At 44.1% G+C, this 18,368-nt stretch overlaps 1 protein-coding gene across 2 annotated transcripts in view; it reads left to right on the top strand.

Annotated features, from left to right (window-relative positions):
- Nucleotides 1–13,055: 13,055 nt before the first annotated feature.
- The window catches only part of LOC106657671 (semaphorin-1A-like), a 199,674-nt gene continuing 194,361 nt past the window's right edge, over nucleotides 13,056–18,368 (top strand). For both annotated transcript variants that reach the window (XM_014379292.2, XM_014379291.2), the window contains exon 1: nucleotides 13,056–14,092. The gene's annotated coding sequence lies outside the window, so the exon portion shown is untranslated. The remainder of the gene's footprint in view (nucleotides 14,093–18,368) is intronic.

Genomic DNA, 18,368 nt, shown 5'->3' with positions numbered 1-18,368 from the left:
TATGAATGCTCGAAGTAAGTATCGATCTATGGTTACGGTCGTTTGCAAAGTTTGTTGTCACTTCGAGTACCAGATGTCGCGACTAGTAGCGAATATCGCCACTCGTCCAATCGCGTCGCTTACACATACTTTTTATCGCTGATTAAATCGTGCGATCTCTGCAGACTCGTTTCGATGGATATCTCGCGTAGAGCATTGGAAATTAAAAGCTAGAGTAGACAACGAGTGCAGGGCTTTTTAATTTTGTTTTTTTTTTAGCCAGGCTCCGAGACAAGCATTTGTTTATTTTCGGTCGTGAAAGTTTCATTCTAATTCGATACTCACTCACATTTTGCTTATACACTTAAATTTGAGTGGTAGCATACGATCAGGTGTAATTGATATTCAAGCAAATTGCCGACAGTGACAAACACGTAATCCGATAATTGAATTAAACGTTAGTCGAGCAAACGATGACGAGCTTCATTATGTAGCTGTTTGAGTTACAAGCTCGACTCTGGAATTATCGTGGTCAATCGGATAATTAAAGATATATCATTTAGCTTCTACGGTGGCTCGTTTAATATATCACAGCTCGTATTCAACGTTACGTAAGATGCTCCTTTTCGTCGATTTTATTCAATTTTGCCGTCCTTATTATGAATAAACTATATCGTTTTAATGGAGCAGCTCCCCTGATGATAATCGCGCGTTGACCCACAAGTCAAGTTTCTTTAACTTTTTCAGTCCAACAAGTGAAAATTAAACATGAAACACATGACACGTGTTTTTTTCTCGGAGCTCATGCGAAACGATCTTTATGGGTGTTTTTTCCTCGTCTATAGGCGTAATTTTCAATACGCAGCATGAGACACGCACGTAGGCCATTGGGGACAGTAATAGCAGGAGCGTCAATACTCGCAATCTCTCTGTGGAACGCGAACCAATGCGACTTTCGTAATAGATATAGCGCGCGACAAGCTCGGAGTCGTCGAGACTCGTCGATATTAATGCACACATTGCCGATGTGGTATTTTTTTTATTTTAATTTTTCTTTTCGAGCAACAAAATGAGCATCCGTAACGATTATGTGCGTGAAAATTGATTGTCTATACAAGGCAATGAGTCGAGTACCTTCAACGACCGTTTTCGGGCGCATAAAAATTAACACTAATACGCCGTAATCTCGCTTGATGGGGGTTACACACGATTTGCATCGATATCGATGCTCAAGGATTTTTTCACCACCTTTTGGCGAATTCCATTAGGCTTAAGAATAGACGAAAGAATGCTCTGCTAGCCACGAATGGTCGACGAAAAAATAGGTCAGGTGTCAATTTATTGGTATAATTTGTTGTGACTCAAAGCAAAGTGTGCAATCGCAGGCTTATCTCGGAAAAATCCAATTAAACGAATCTTTTCTTTTTTTAAACAAACGTATATTTACACAAAAGCTCGAGCTATTAGTAGGTTAATTATCCGCAGTGATTTTAGTCCCTCGTCGTCGTAGCATTTTAAAAGGTAAATATTACAGGCTTTTCTTTTATTTTTTCCATTGGCCTTCTTCGTCTCGAGAGCTCGTCGAGCGTTTCATTAAGGCTTTAATGAAGTGAGAAAATCCTGCGATTTTCATTCGCATTATATATCAGCCACTCGCGCAGGGGCAGTAGCTACTCGGATTTTTTTCGTCATCGAAGATTAATCGATCGACTACTCCCGAGTTCTCGCTTGCTTGTGCGTATTATATACATCGCGACGGAACAAAAAGGCAGTATTTATATCGTAAACATATCGGCGCGAGATGTACGCGGGTAATTACCATCAACTGGTCATTAAAATACATGTGATACAACACAGCAGCAGATATATATTTTATATAAAACTAGTTAGTTAGCGCTCGTCGCGGATAAGAGAAAAAGACGAGAAAAATAAATAAACACAAGGAAGATATTGCGTGCGGAGGATGTCTCGAGCCGAGTCTCTCCGTATATAATATCGAGGAGCCGTGTAAAAGTCGAGCGCGATTCTCTCGGGCAAGTCCGGAGCGATGCCCAAAGTAAAGTTGCAGGGATATAGGAAAACGCGAGTCTCGAGACGCGGAGATTAATTAATGGCCACGTCGTCGCGCTTCCTAAGGTAGGAGACTCCGCCACGAGATCAGTGCACTCACACTTGCGCAGCACGTTATATTTATATACACGGAGCTGCACTGCAGCGATATGGAATTTTCGCGCTCGCGAGTACATAAACGCCCAGAGCGAGCAATAGGACAACGAATCCAGCTGCGTATGTGTTATATAGCTGCAGTCTCGGTCGCGGCTAGCTTAAGGAGCGGCCCGAGTTGTTGCTGCTGCCTTTCCCTCACCTGCACCTCGGTCATACGCACGTGTATATTATGTGCGTGCAGTCAGGAGAGGCGAAAAGGCCTCGGACGAGAGAAACAGGTTGGCCGCACGGGTAGAAACAGTGCGCGGGACGAAGCAGCGCAGCGAGCCGGACTTTATGCATCGCGATATTTTATCCCGCAACGATTTTCCAATTGTCGATTGGCGATCGCCGTGACTCCGCTCTGAAAAATGCAAGTTTTTAAGGACTCAAGGGAGGGGCGGCATAATCAGCGAAAATCGTTTTTTTTTCAAGGATGTTTCGTTTTTTCTCTCTTCTTCACTCCAAAACTTCAACTTTTTCATTGCTTAGTAAATCACAAAAATTACCATAAGATAATTTCCTACAATTTAGTATTAATTTACTTTTTCTGACTCTTGATGCAAGCGTGCGTAAACAACTTATCTCCAGACGAGTGCTGTTACCACCGAACCGTAACTGCATGCGAGTGATCGTTGTCACGTATTATAAGAGGAATAAAAATCAACATTATAAGATGAAACGCAAACTCAATTACTGTTTTTTAGATTCATTTATTTCAATTATTCAAAACTTTGAGCCGAACTTCGGCCTGCAATCGCCAAACAAATATTGTATAAATCTTCGTTCGGTAGCTCCTCGATGATCATTTCACAGCAGAGAATCGGCAGCCGTTGACACGTCAGTTCCAAGAAAAAATCCAGCGCCCATCTTCGGAAATAGATCCTTTGTAATTTCTCGCACAAATTTGCAGCACAAGCTTGTCTACATCTTTCGGGGACCCGAGAAAACTCGTACGAGTTAGCAAACTCCACGTAGTCTGCATATGTTAATCGTTTTTCAGCCTCTTTGGATCGTAACTGAACCAGGTCATGGAGCGACAGACTCGAATTCATCATCAACGCTTTCGCACGGGTCGCGAACTTCTCGTCGTCAAACCAACATTCGTTTAGATTCGCCGACTTCTCAAAAAAGCCGTGCTTAGCAAAATATGCCATGATCGTCAGAGCGTCACTTCGGTCCAGCTCGTATCCTCTTTTCTGTAAATGCTCGACGACGGCCCGAGCCCCAGATGTTAATCTCAACTTAAAATTCTGTTCGCTTTCACAAAACAAATATTTAAATCCCGCATTAAAGTGACTCTCAGTGGGAAAAACGAAACTAGCCAAATTTGCCCCATTGTCCAAAAGTACATCGAAAGTTTTGGGCATAAGATTCGCCACGGCCCATTGAAGCGGTGTACGGCCCTCCTTGTCCCGGGCGTCAACCTGCACTGGTTGCTTCATTTCTTTGTTTATGTTGAAAAATAGCTCCATAAATTCATATTCATCGTCTTCACTCATGCAAATAATGTGCAGAGGGGTCGATCCTTCTACGTTTGCTATATTCGGATTAGCGCCTCTTCGAAGCAGCACCTCGGTCGAGTTTCTGTGTTTGCACTCCACTGCCAAAATTAATGGTGTGTTACCCCATTGGTCCCGAGCGTCGATCTGAACTGTTTGATGTTTTTCGTCGATGATCTTGAAGAATAGCTCCGCCATGTCGTCGTCTCCGTCGCCGTTTAGGGGTCTTTTGCAAATCACGTGCAGAGGTGTAAACCCCTCTGTAGTGGTTAAACTTGGATCGGCGCCTCTGTCCAGCAGCAGCTCGACCACTTCTTTGCGACTCGAGTCCAGAGCTACGTGCAGCGGTGGATCAATATCGCCTGATTGCCCAAGGCAGTTGGGGTCTTGACCGAACTCGAGGAATTTTTCGACGATGTCTTTCAAGCCAAGATCACAGGCNACTATAATAATTAGATTAAGCTGTGCTCGTGATTTATCCCCAACTAAAACTGTCGACCAGCTGTGCACAGTGTTGACCAACAATTATTTTAGCTCGATTCGTACGCGAGTATAGGCGAGGTTATGTTTATACTACCCTCCGGGCAAGGTCCGGGCCGGATGAGACTGTGATTACCCCCGCTCTACGGGCCGGATCGCTATTTTGATACGGGCCGGATGATCAGATCAGGCTTGAATCAGGCTTTTTCCGATCGGGTTCTGAAAAAGTCACGGGCTATGTTATCCCAATTAGATAACCACCATGCGTCATCGCGTGCAAGATGCAGTGCAGTGGTGCGACGCAACAATGGCTTGCCGTCTTGGTCAATATCGGGCTCATCTTTGTAACCGCAGCTGATCACAAAGCTGAGTACGGTTCGAGATTTTGCACACTTTGCGAGAAGCCATTCTATTTCTTTGCGACTAAACATTTTTCGAAGATCTGGATATTGACCCTCCCAATTTCTGATCAAGGGACGAAGTTTAGGGAGAAAATTACCTTGGTTTTCTTCCATATTTGTAATGACTATTTTACGTATTTTCTTCAATTTTTGTAAGTTTGCGTGTATCCTGAAGTGATTAGCAATTTCAGAATTGAAGCCGTACTGACTGACGGTACCGCCATTGCCGAGATATAGGTCGAACTCGGCACCGGACATTGTTTAACGCACTTACACACACACACACACAACACACCGTCACTTGTGAGATATGAAATAATTGTTAATTTCAATGGCTAACTTTAATGGCTTGGATCGTAAGTCGATGAACGATCTTCCTTTGTTGTTTACGCTGCGGTGTCATAACGTGAACTGACTATGCATGCGTGACATGTGACATACACTATACACAATCTATGGCGTGAAAATGTGCGTGAAACTACGTACGATGTGTCGTTGTTTGACGACGAACCCGCACGAACACGCACAGCGAGCTACGGACAGACTGCTTTACTCGACGTTAAGTTAATAGACGTTTCAGAGGTTTGTGAGCTCCCGCCTCTGAGTATATCTCTCGTCCGCATGCCTATATAGTCACTGGTGCAGTGAAGGGAAGCGAGCTAAATCTTGGCATCGCCAAGCGCTGACCAATCACAGCGAGAGAAGCAACTGTAGACGTTACTGTTTTGAGCCCTCGTTTGTTTTTCATGGATCCACTACCCAACCGAACGTCCGCTATGAGATGTATTGCGTCAAAACACTCACGTGAGTATATTAAATGCAGTTAAGAACGATAAGATTGAATTTTGTAAAAACATTTGAAAAAGGAACAACGGTCGTTGAAAAAAACTGATTAAAAATGTTTGTCGAGGTGTACAAACGATATCTTTGCACACAAAGCATTTATTTCCACGAGATGAGGAAGAATTAAGACTCGGAGACTCGGGGCAAGGAACGCGCGTCGTGATCGATCGAAGGCTGTATGCGTAAATTACGGCCGCTGCAGTATAGAGCGCGCGGGCAGGGGCTTAGCACAAAATGCTTACATTATAGTCGGGAGCCGATCGGACTCGATAAATCAAGTGTCAGGTGCATAAGTACACCAATACAGCCGAGAGCAGCTCGAGGCGTGTGTCGGCCAGAGCTCCACCAAAAACGATACTCCCAGTTGTCGAACGAGGAGCCATTCTCGCAGCTGAGACGTATTCGCAGGAGAGTCGAGTAGCTGGAAAAAGAAGACGTTACAGCGAGAGTCGGGCGCTGTATCTCGTTCGTTTTTCAATGGAAGCGATCCGACGACCAGAAGAATTGCGATAGTATTCAAGATAAGGTTGGAAAAAAAATCGATGAACATTTGAGAAAAATTTCGCTACGTTAACCGCGTATCAGCCACCGAACTAAGAAGCTACACGCTACAGCTATGGCCATCACTGGGACGTCGCGCGACTTTGAAAATTCGGTCGATGATCGCGGCCGAGTCAATCGGATCGAAGTCGAGTCGAACAATCGCCTCGGGCCTCGGAGGCTCCTCCGCTGAACTCGTCCGGTTTAATTAATGCACGTGCGCGTAAGGGTGTGCGAGCGCTCGTACATCGTCGGCCGATTGAATCTTCTTTCCCGATGCCTATCACAAAGGCTCGCATACGTAATTGTATTGTGATACCGTGGACGAGTCTGGCCTGCACCGCGGCTTCAAATAATAAAGCAATATGTATAGTTCCTCGATCCACGATGAGCGTATCGTTGCTGCTCTGCTGCCTACGGGCACATATGTGTATAGGTACAATCGCGACTCGTTAAACGCGAGAATATAAATTTGCAGTGGATCGGCTTTTAGCTTCGATCTCTCTCGGCCAAAGAGCAACTCTCGTCATCCGTGCCTCCGATATTTTTGCGCGCTGCGGATCCACGAAGAGGGGCTTCGTGCGCCCGCATGTCAATGTAATGCTGATCCCTTGAGCTAATTGCCGCGCAGGATAAATCGCAGCGATCGCAAGTGGGAGTTGGAAGGAGATACTCCTTGGACGAATGGCGAGCCAAGTCGCTCTCGTTCGTCCGCAATGCGCAATACGTTCCATTCGTAATACGGAGAGAGAAGCTTGACCGGCTGCCAGCCTGCGTACAGTATGCATTATTACAGTGGCTTTCGTTGGCCACACCTTCTCTCGACGTCGAACGTCGAGCGTCGAGTTGAAAAAAAGGCAGCTCCGATATCGAGCCGCTGCGCATATACACCCACACGAGCCAACGTTAGGCTGCGTCAGACATATATATTCAAGGAGGAAAAAGGCAAATCCACGGCAGCCCACGCGGGCCGGATTCTATACGCGCGACAGTTTTAGAAGCGGATCGTTTATATGCCCGTAATATATCTATACAAGCGACGTGTATGTATGTATGTATGTATGTATGTATACGCGCGACACGCAGTCTGCTCCGACTGCTGCTGTCTCTTATCTCTCGCTCGGTATAACTCGTGCAGCATATTATGGCGCGCCGTCGACTGTCTGCAGCCGAACGTGCCTGCGACGTTTCATGCGAGGCATAAAAGCGAAAGAGACGGAGAAAGGAGAGAAAACGAGAGAGAGAGACAAAGCCCCGACGCAGCTATATAATGTATATAAACAGGCCAACGGGTTCTCCAAGTTTTTAGAGGACGACGATTTTTATACCTACATGCAGTGGTATAGTATACTCTCGAGCCTAAGCGAATGCTAATTTTTCCGCACTTGTCCGACCGCTTGTCCTGTTCCGACGTTGACTGCAGTCAGCTGACACGCGTCCAGATCCAATGAAATAATCCTGATTTTGCCTAGCTCGCAAAGAAGCAAAGAAACGGATCCATAATGTCGCTAATAAAATTTACACAAAAAAAATTTAGTCGCAACTGGCTTATAAAAAAAAACTGTCCGAGCTTACCGAATTGGCCAGTAAAAAGCTACGCTGCGTGACGCATTGATTACTATACACATACACGCCAAGAAAACGAGACTCGAGCTCATTTTCATTCGAGCGCGGAAGGCAAATATGCGTATGGCAAAGTGGCGAGCGCGTATCACATGCGCTACGGCCGGCGCACGTTGAACGTAAGTGCGTTTCACATTTGACGAAACGAGCTGCGTAAAAGGCAGTGGCAGTTTTCCTTCTTGCTGCGCCCCGTTTTTCCATTCGCATTTTCAGAAAAATATTATCATCATTATGGCGTGCGCGCGCCGACGCCTTATACCTTGTACGCAGCAGGACACCCCGTTCGTCGCTTAATTTCGTCGACTCGGAGTTTTTTAATTTAAAATACCACTTTTCCGAAAGGACAAAATAGAATCAACGTAAGAGCTCGGGATGCGTTGACTTTGTACATATTATATACACATGTATGCTACGCGGGCAATGAAATGGCAAAAGGCAAAAATTGCGGTATCCCTTTTGCCGGGCGAGCGCGCGTGGCAGCAGCAGCAGCAGCTTATATTGCAAGATCAAGGCCCGTGAGCTGTGCAATAGAGAGAGAAAAAAAAGTGCTGCAGCTGCGTGGCCCCAAGAGCTCTAATAGTGGCGTAGCTGCGCGCGATACATATATGCATACAGCTGTAAGGGAGTATAGTATAGAGCTTCGCGATATTGCGCCGGCGAGATCGTTATAATAACACGATGCCTAGCTCTGGCGCTCATCGGCTTCAGCATCAGCAGATATGTTCAGCGCTGAAATCTTCCTGGATGCACGCAGCTCGCACACACACATGTACACACACACACACGTATAGCACGAGTGCTTATAATGCAAAGCAGGTGCAGGCCAGCCTCTTGTTGCACCTATATACAAGATGATACCAACGCTGCTGCTGTGTTGCGATACTTTTGGCTCGCTCGCTGGCTTTTTTTCTGTCGTCGTGCTCGCTTTTTTGTCGTATTTCTGCTGATCGTAATAACAGCTCGCGCTGCTACTCGAGCGAAGCCCGTTGACATGTTCGTATTCGTGCGCGCGAGTATACCTCGATATATGCACACGAGTCGCGGAGAGCCGAGGCAACTGCAAAATAAAAAACTGCAAAGGACCGAGAAATAGAGGCTAATACCGCTGCACAGGGCCGCTTGAATAAAGCATTTAAATTAGCCCAAAGTACGAATTTCACGTAGCGCACAAGAGAGAGAGGGGGAGAAGTGACTTTCAAGATATACACGCACAGGTACACATGTATGTACCTGCAGGCAGGAACTTATAACATGTGCACATGCACACCTGCACTATGTCATTGTGTAACACGAGTCTTGCATGCTAAATCAGCAGAGAATGCTTTGATTAACTCGGCCCGAGCGAGCTGCGAGCTGCGAGCAAGCGACCGACTATATACACACGTGTATATAGCTAGTGCAGCGCAGCACACACATATCATGTATGTATAAACACACGCGCGCGTGGACGAGCTTACGAGTTTGCCCGCCCGCCCGCGCACATACACAGCCGAAAATGATGCGATAAATAAAGTCTAATTTTACAAGTGACCCGCAACTTCTTCTTGTTATCGTAATTACTGTATACAATTTTTACACGCTCCGACGCCCGGCTAATTGGCCATACTTTTGTGAAAATACTTTTTATTTTTTGGCTTCGTCAGTGATCAGCTATTTTTTTCCCCCGGGTATATATACACGTTACCGCAACGAAATAATACGGAGCGAGCGCGCACCTCGCTAATGAACTCGAGAGTAAGTTAATAGAGAGAGAGAGAGAGCTTCCATCCGAGTTTTATTCGTTTTCAAACTTGCCTTTCAATTTACCTATTCAACCTGACAAGATATCAAATTATTGCGTGTATATGAAACGACGTATATTTTTGTGAAAAAAAGTAAATAAATGGAACATGCCTCACCGACGCTAAGTCGGCTTATTTCTGTAAACCGTACTGATTTTTTAGCTTTTTACTTTTTGCGAGAGCGCCAAGTAAGCTTGTTACTAATGTTTACAGCATTACGCGGCAAACGTACATGATACGAAAATATCAACGAATAACTTCGCGTTTTAATCTCGAGTTGAAATAGGATTTTCCAAAGTAGGGCATTTAAAGGCATTATGCATATTCGTTCGAATCTCAATCGGACCCATCATTGTATTTTAGATTAAGATAAAAATTGAACGGATCAAGATTGTACGCTCCCGACGAGTCAGCTACTATCTACGCTCGAGCGATAAGTCAGCTCGGTATGTTACATTTTTAATTAGCATAAGAAAGAAAGCCAATAAAGTTAATGAATAAAAGGATTTTTCAACTTTAAATTGATACTTCAAGGCTCGCTTCGATCCGCGACCGATTAGAAATACTTTTATCGGTTTTAACGCGTGCTTATATCGCTGCGTATCACATTTATTGCCAGTACCATTTCCAAATATTTTCTATATCTTCATAATAGTGAGAAAGTCGAAACTAAGTGTACATCTTATTTTTATCATTTTAACGCGATCAAGTAGTCTATTTATGAAAATGTCTGAAAAAAGTCAAATTACCTTCCTGCATGATTATAACTGTAGAGCATTAAGACGATAAAATGATGAAGAATTAATGAAAAGCTCTTGAACTTGGAATGATTTTATTTTAATATCAACGAACATCGTAGGCACGTAATTATCTGAAACATATACATAATTACACTCATTTCACTCATTTCACTCAGCTACTGCATGAGTCAACCGAATACTTTATCCACTACTGCACTTGATTGAATTTCGAGAAATATGTTGAACATTATTTTATTGGACATTTGTAATAATTAAGTATAAAATTAATGTTTATCGTTGAATATAAAAAGTTGTTCATGCTCAAAAACGCGAGTGACAGATGTTATAACAAGCTCTGATTAAGAAAGGACAAGCCGCTTTTGACATTTTTAATTTTTCATTTATTATTTAACTTTCATTACTGCTCAAAATAGTGAAAAAAAGTTCTTGAACGGAAGTTCAGACACGAGCATAAAATTATTGCGAGACTCAAATTTTATGATATGTCCAAAAACTAAACTATTTTATCTCTTTCCGAATTTCATAAGAAAGGCAACCATTTTATACGTTTTTTAAAATCATGATTAACGAATGTAATTCAGTAATAAAGTACAACTTTTGTTCTTTTCCACCCACATTTTAAAGTTATAATGTAGATAGAATAATGTAGCAAAGTTAAATTTTCTCAATATCAAACTAGAAACTAACTTACTTTAGCTTTTACGCTATAAAGAATTCATCTAATTTTTCAATTTGATGTTTCAATGAAAAATTTAAATAAAAGTTAATGATTCAGATAGAATGCCGAGACAAATATGGTATTTTCAAAGTTTTGTTAACAAAATAATTAATTAACGGTGAGCTGCGAGTTGCAGGATTTCGAATATGACGTCCTTAATTGGTTCAAATCAAATAAGGAAGTGACCTACAGGATTTGCCAACTAACTTATAGTTTCAAAAGGTTTTTTTATTCATGCTGGCAAAAACATGGCCAATGATATAAATCATGTAAATATCTAGAATGCGGAGTGAATCATTAATTTCCTGAATTAATGCTTTTGTATATATTTAGACGTATTTCTGTGGTCATCGGCATTATTCGACGACAAATAAAAAAGTATTTATAAAAATCTAAATTGCAGCGGAAAATAAGATCGTTAAAAGTTGGCTATATTTCGTTTGCGCTCGGTGGGTTGTTTATCATTACATTAAAAATACTCTTCAAATTTTGCCTTTTATAATATTACGTTATAACGAATACAGTGCCCGAGCAGCAGCAGCATCAGCAGCGTACGGTATTATTGTTGACATTGCAATAAAATAAACAGTTGAATCCCAACTCTGCAGTTTATGGAATAACGAGCTAACAAGTTTTCGAATTAATCGCTCCACTTGGATTATTTCACGTATATAACTGAAATTACGTCCAAATGAATTAGTTGTTGAAAATGCAAATGAATAAATTATCGTGCGCACCGGTAATGGATTGGCGAATGCAGTATATTAATTTATTTACGTTTGTTTGCGCGTCATTTGTTTTATCGAATATTTTTTGTTCTCGTATCGTGTAGCCAGGAGGCGAGAATGTAAAGGGCCACGCGCGGCTCGTGGTGCGCCGCGTCTCTTTTTCTCTACGCGCGAAAACACGCGATAAGTCAGCGAGTGATAGGAGCGATGACTAAGAGAGCGAGAGAAAGAGAAATGGACGAAACTCGAGTTGCAGCTGCACGACGTACGTTACGGGCTCGCGCGAGAAGAAACCATAAACGGGCGAGAGAAAGAAATCTCCGCTACACGGACCAAGTGATACTCGAGAGGAGAAAATTCAATCGAGCAAGTTTCACGAAATTCTGAATCATGTGTACAATCACCTGTATATACTCCAAACGCAGGTAAGAGTCAACTGACAAAATTGCGCGGATGAATCAAGTGGATGATTAAACGCGCGAAATTACGCTGAAATTAATGACGCCGGGATTACGTCATACTGCGCGAAATATACTGCTACTGCCTACTCGGTGTACACTTGACACCTGCATGCTAAAATCGGCCCACACGCGCGTAGCGTGCTCGCCTATACGTGTATATCGGCATTTAATCAGCGACGATCTTTGAAAAACGACACGATCGTTTATTCGAGCGTATATAATAATCTTCAAGTGGCCTGCGAGTGACCCGCGACTGACTGCGTCCGTTGAATAATCGAAAAACAGCAGCAGCTGCCGCAGCGGATTACCCAACTAACGCTTCGAGTTCTCTTCCAGCGACTCACGGATGTATCACGGCTCTTTTTTTCACCTACCTACCGTACGTATTATATAGGAAGACGCGGCCAAGTACGCGTGCAGAAGCTTATTTCGAGCGAGGAGAGATCAAACTTCATTCGGCGCTTCATTCAATTGCGCGTGAGATCAACAAGTGTTCCTTTTTTCTCCGCTCAAATCTCGGCTGCGAAGCGCGACTAAATTACTATATACACATGTCGTGAATTTGTATCACTCGTGTCGACGGCTTTGTATCACAGACCTGTGTATGCACTCGCTATTTAGTTTTAAAGGCAAAAAATCCAATCGTGCGATAGCCCTGTGCGTCGTACGCTAAAGCGAGGGTCGAGGCCAGTACTTTGAAAATTCGAAAATTCGAATCAGAGTGCAAGAGTAATAACCGACAAGAGATAGGCTTGGAAAGGAAGCCCGAGGAGGACTCGAACGCGAGCAAGAGCCAAGAAGACGCGAGTGTAGTGTGTGTGTGTGTGTGTGTGTAGCGAAGACAGGACTCGAGAGAAGAGAGAGACTGCAAAAAGCGAGCCGCGTGGAGGGGGATCGCGACTCGGCACACTGCAGAACTGTCTAACACAGTACAATACGTTGGCGCGGGGAACCGGAGCGCCGCCGAGCGACCGCCGGTTGAAGCAGCGCCAGCGACTCTCCGACTCGGCCGACAGTTTCGAATCGACGTTCGTGCGCGTCGCTCGTCGTTGCCCTCAGCTCCGACGTCTGCGCTCGTGTTGTGTGTTGAAAGCCCCGTACGTGTGTGCCGCTGTGACCGAGTCGCGCGCGCCCTGCACTTCTCTCCCAATAGATGCATGCATGCCATTTCCATATACTCGTACGATACATTCATATTTCTCTATGCTCTAACGGCCAAAAGCCCAGTTGAATAGACGAACGCGCGTCTATTATATGTGATTCTGTGCATGCGTATACGCGACAGTTCCGAAACATAAACACACACAAACTACTCGTGCCGTAACTAACGCGTGGTGCTCGATGCTCGTCATTCAGACTTGCTCGCCAAAAAGCTCGAATTTACCAGCTTAACGCAAGTCGCTAAAAACTCGTGGGCCAACTTCTCGCGCAGTTGTCGTGAGTGGCGGCGGTTCAACGACCATGCAGAACGTTGATTCAACTGCAGATTCGCTGCTTCCTTGACGAGCTGTTCCATTATATCAGCGATACATGTCAACGTGTGTCTGCCAGTGCAGTTGTTCAGTGCTCGTTACATGCTTATGCAATTTTGCTAATTATTAGCAGTGAGAGTGTGTGTATATGTGTGCATGTGTGTATGTGTGTTGCTGTGATTAAAAAGTGAACCTAAGGCTCGTTACTGAGGCCGCTAATAAGTGTGTAAGCCTTCGACGCGCCGCCTCTCGAGTTCTTTCGTTTTAAAAAGTGCTCTATTCAAGTTATTGTTTGTTATTGCTGTTATTTCTGTGGTACGAATATATATATTTGAAAAATATATGTATATCTGTGTGGTGCAATTGTGTGTCGGTGTAATCATTCAAAAGTGATATTAAGCACTATAGTTCAGCTTTACGTTAGTGCTATAGCCGTAGTAAGACTACTACTACTATACTACTACTACCACCGGCATCGTAGTGTCAGCGAGCATATAGCCGACGAGTCATTCATCCACCAACGGAATTAGCACTTGACGGAATCGTATTCTTTTGCTCATTTCTTCGTCAAATATCTGATTCTCGCCATACTATAACGGTGAGTTTTTTTCGTTTTTTTATTTATGCCGTGCCTGCTTGCTACTGCTGTACAATATACACAGGCAGGGATATCGTGTGTTTGCGTACTCAGCTCGTTAACGACTCGATATTAAAATGAAAAAATAAAAAAATAAAAAGGCAAAAAATACTGCTTTTTAGCTGAGTTTTTTCTGTTTAATATTCGTTCGCAGAAATCAATGGGAAGCATTGCTGCTACTCGGCTGTTGCCTTTTTTTTTTATTATATTCGAAACGGAAATAGCATTTAAAATATATACATATACACAAAGATTATACGTTGGATTTGTGCGCGCTGGCGTACGTATGTTTGTGTACTGAATCTATCATTTTACGCGCGTAAATGCCCCGTGTGCAAGTGTGTAAAAAACGGAGCCTGCAGGCGCGTTCGCTTTCTTTCTTTCTCCCGCTCACGATCTCCTTCATAATATCGTTGTTATTGTATGTATGGGAAATCGGAGCCGGTCTCTCTCTCTCTCTCTCTCTTTCTTTTCTCCTCTCTCTTACTCGTTCACTGCTTCTATTCCTTTACGTCGAAGCATCCGTGTAATATACCAACACACATTGTGGGATATATAAGCAAACGCACAGACTCCGAAAAAGGTACAATCTGCGAGAAGACGTATACACGCACAGAGATAGACGTCTCACGCTCCACTCGTATACCTATATGAGCTTATGATTGTGCCTGTGTTTGTGTTGGTGTATGTGTGGAAGATATATTTCTCTTAGGCTTTTGTGCGCCCGAGCTCGGCCGGTGCGAGCGACAGGCGTGCTCTGCGTTTTTCTATTATATACAATATTGGACAGCCACCGTCGGGGGCGGCTTCTACTCAATTGTCACCTGTTTTCGCCTGATTAATGTTGCGCGTCCTTTGATTTGTCGTTTGATAACGCACGAAATGGTAAATAAAAGGCTGACCGCGTCGTGTTCTCTACACGATACGAGCGCGTACCTAGACAAGAGGAAATGATATTTTGTTACATTGTAATTGCAATGAAAAAGCTGAACGCGAATGAGCTGACTCCGCGCGAATAATTAATCGATTCGCGCTCTGAATTCGAGACATTATAATAAATTGATAATCCTGCTGGTTGGCGGGATTATTGTTTTTCCTCTCGCTCTCTCCTACTTTCTCTCTCTCGCACTGCTTGCGCCTCTTCGAATATGTGTACCTTTTACAGTTGAGAGTCGAGTTGCGCAACGACGTTTTGAGATGTCTTTGAAATATCACACCGATCCCCGAGATTTGCATGGAAATGTAATTCACATTCGAGGAAGATTTGTTTCTCTCCCTGTTTTTTTAACGATTACTACGTTGCCACAGCCACATACGAATTAATATTATTATACGATATTATTATATTATGTGCTGTCATCTCTCTATGCTCTGGCGTATTCGTACGAATTAGTAGATATAATAATAATTTAATAATCAAAAGACGAGATGAACGTGGAACGAGATTTCAACTGGCGATATAGAAAAGGTTTAATAAAAAAAGAAGAAGTAACCGCACGACGTTGCCTATGAAACGGTATAATTCACGTTTAAACGATTCATCTTTCTTAATATTTCTACCGGTTTGTCGAGTTTCTGCTGCTGCTGTCCTCTGCTCTGCACTGCTCTGCGTCGTGAATACAACTATATACACACAAACAAACAGAAAGGCGGAATTGAAGGTAGAGAATATTGTCATTCGCGGCGGAGGTATGAAAAAATAAAACCATCCATCATCTTTCCAAATCGCGCTTAATTCATACAAACGACTGCAGAAGCAAAAAGTCGCGCTGCAATAGTTATAACAAAAAAATATCAATGCGCGATCGAAGAGTTTATAAGAGTGGAAGCCAATGGGATATATGTGTGTGTAGTGTGTTATAGTGTGGCTGCTGCGTCTCGCGCGCGCGTGTGCAGGTTGGTAAGGATAATACGGACGCTTAAACAGCAGCATGAAGCAGAAAAACCGGTTTCTCGTGCTCGCTTGCTCGCTCGCTCGCTCTCAGTTCGCCAAGCCCCGAGGAGTCGCTCTCTAGCCTGTACTTTCATATTGCGTATGTGAGCGTGTGTGCCCGAGTACGTCGCTGTATATATGTATAGCGTACGGAGCAAAAGGGATACGAACGTATAGATCGAGCTACACACACATACACATACGTATACACGAGGATCGAGCAAAACAGCCCGTGAAGCAAGACTCGAGAGTTCGCATATAGGTACAGACACACTCGTACGTGTAAAGGAGTATGGGATTAGTAGTAGGGATATAACTAAGCAGGTGACGCTCTTTCTCCTTCTCCCCTTTTCACTCCAATGCGCACACATACGTGCATATATATATTCGTACGCGTTACACATACTATTGCACTTTTGTGTGTATGCACACGTGTGTTTGGCCGAACGCGCGTACCTATATGTATGCAGCATGCAGTAAAGAATATAATGTACCGTTCGACGTTTTACCGGAGTGAGACGCTACCTTGCTCCTTGCGTATACGTAACTATATACATTTCCCGACAATGATCGATGCTCTTTTTCTCTCTCATTCTCTCTCTCTCCTCCACACGATCGATTCGAAGTGAATTTTAAGAAGGAAGAGAAAAAAAATTTACATATTTTGGGATGCGCGTGCTAAAAACGCAAAGGAGCTCTTATCTCGAGTGCTCGCGCTCTCGGAGGAGTGTAATAACGTTAATACGGGAGGATTGGAAGCAGCAGCAGTAACAGCAGCGTCGATTTCGAGGGCAGTGCGCGTCATCTTCCTCGTCGATCGCGCGCGCGCGGGCGCGTTATAACGGACACTCGGGGCCTGCGTGGGTTACTGCTGTGTATCATATTATAGGCTGTGCGCGCCTGCCTCCTATATTATGCTCGATATTTCGCGATCGAGAGAGAGAGAGCCGAGTCGGCTCCTCGCTGCCTTCTCAATTGCCTCGAGTATACGACACAATTATTATATTTTTGCGCTGTCCCACATAAATATATTTAGTGTTTTTTCTCCAACGGTGCTTAATCATAAGCGTAATGCCAAAATAATTACGCCAGCAGCAGCAGTAGCAGCTCTCACCACATACACACAGTACGCACACACAGCACGCGCGCCATATACAGAGGCATGTAACAATTTGTCGCGAGCGAAAAGGAAAAGACCGCACGACGACGCCTATACATGTAGTAGTCTGCCTGCAGATGTAGTGTGTGGAGTGCAGCGCGTTGCTAGTGAGGAGGCCGAGGTGCGCGCCACAATGCACATTCCCTGCGAGTCGCACCTGCGCGACAACTAGCCGCGGCGTCGTCGTCGTCGTCGACAGCTGACGGACGTGTAGCAAGTGCAATGCTCGCGCGCGGTGGCGGCGGCGGCTCGTGGGAGGTTTCGCGTCTCTCTTCGCACGCAACAGCGCCAGCAACAGCACACACACACCTACACTTACCCTACATAGTACGTAGCTCGCGACCTACGTATATACTTGAAGCTCTTCTTGAGGCAGCTCCCAGCTATTACGCAGCGACTCGGCTTTATATTTTTTCTCTCCACGCTGCTTTTTTCAAATACGTACTATTTCTGAGCTGGAACGCATAGCACTGAAACATGAAAAAAACACGTAGTATTTCTATCCTATACTCTGCATCGATTGTTTGCACAATGTGTGTCACTTTTCCAACGCGAAGCGCGAAGAATCGCGCGCATGCGAAGACATGTAAAAAAATTCCTAACCGCACGCAGCTCGAGATCTAGATTTTTATTAGTATATATCATTACAAAGTCTAGCGTCGTTCTCTGCTGCGGTTTTACTTTTTTTCCCCCTCGCGCGAGCGGCCTTAGGTGGTGGGTATGCGTTAAAAAAAAGCTGCGCGTATATACGCCAGGCACCACGAGTGGTTTTCCTCTCGACCACCGCTGCTGCTGCTGCTGCTGCGCCCTGCGTGTGTCTCCGCTACGCCCGTTGTATATGTGCGTACGCGCACAAACATGTACACAACAATTATCCGCAATTGAAAAAAGCGACAGATATATAGCTAACGCGTGCGCTGGCGGAACGAGCTTTAACTTACCTATAAGTACGACTCTTTATGTGTATAGACAGCTGATTCGCTTTTGTGCGTCGTAATTGAAGACGTCGGCCGAGTAATTGGTCCTTTTCTGCGCTTGTACAAGCCAAATTCATCACATACGTTGGCGAGATCAATGGATTTGCTCTCTCCCTCAGTCTCTCTACTACTGCATAGCTCCTGCAATATTGAACTTTTTTTCAAGCT

This window comes from Trichogramma pretiosum, unplaced genomic scaffold, assembly GCF_000599845.2.
Source record: "Trichogramma pretiosum strain Unisexual culture from Peru unplaced genomic scaffold, Tpre_2.0 scaffold71, whole genome shotgun sequence".
Classification (NCBI taxonomy): Eukaryota; Metazoa; Arthropoda; class Insecta; order Hymenoptera; family Trichogrammatidae; genus Trichogramma; species Trichogramma pretiosum.
The sequence above is the reverse complement of the archived record's forward strand: the minus strand, read 5'-3'. Positions and strand labels throughout refer to the sequence as shown.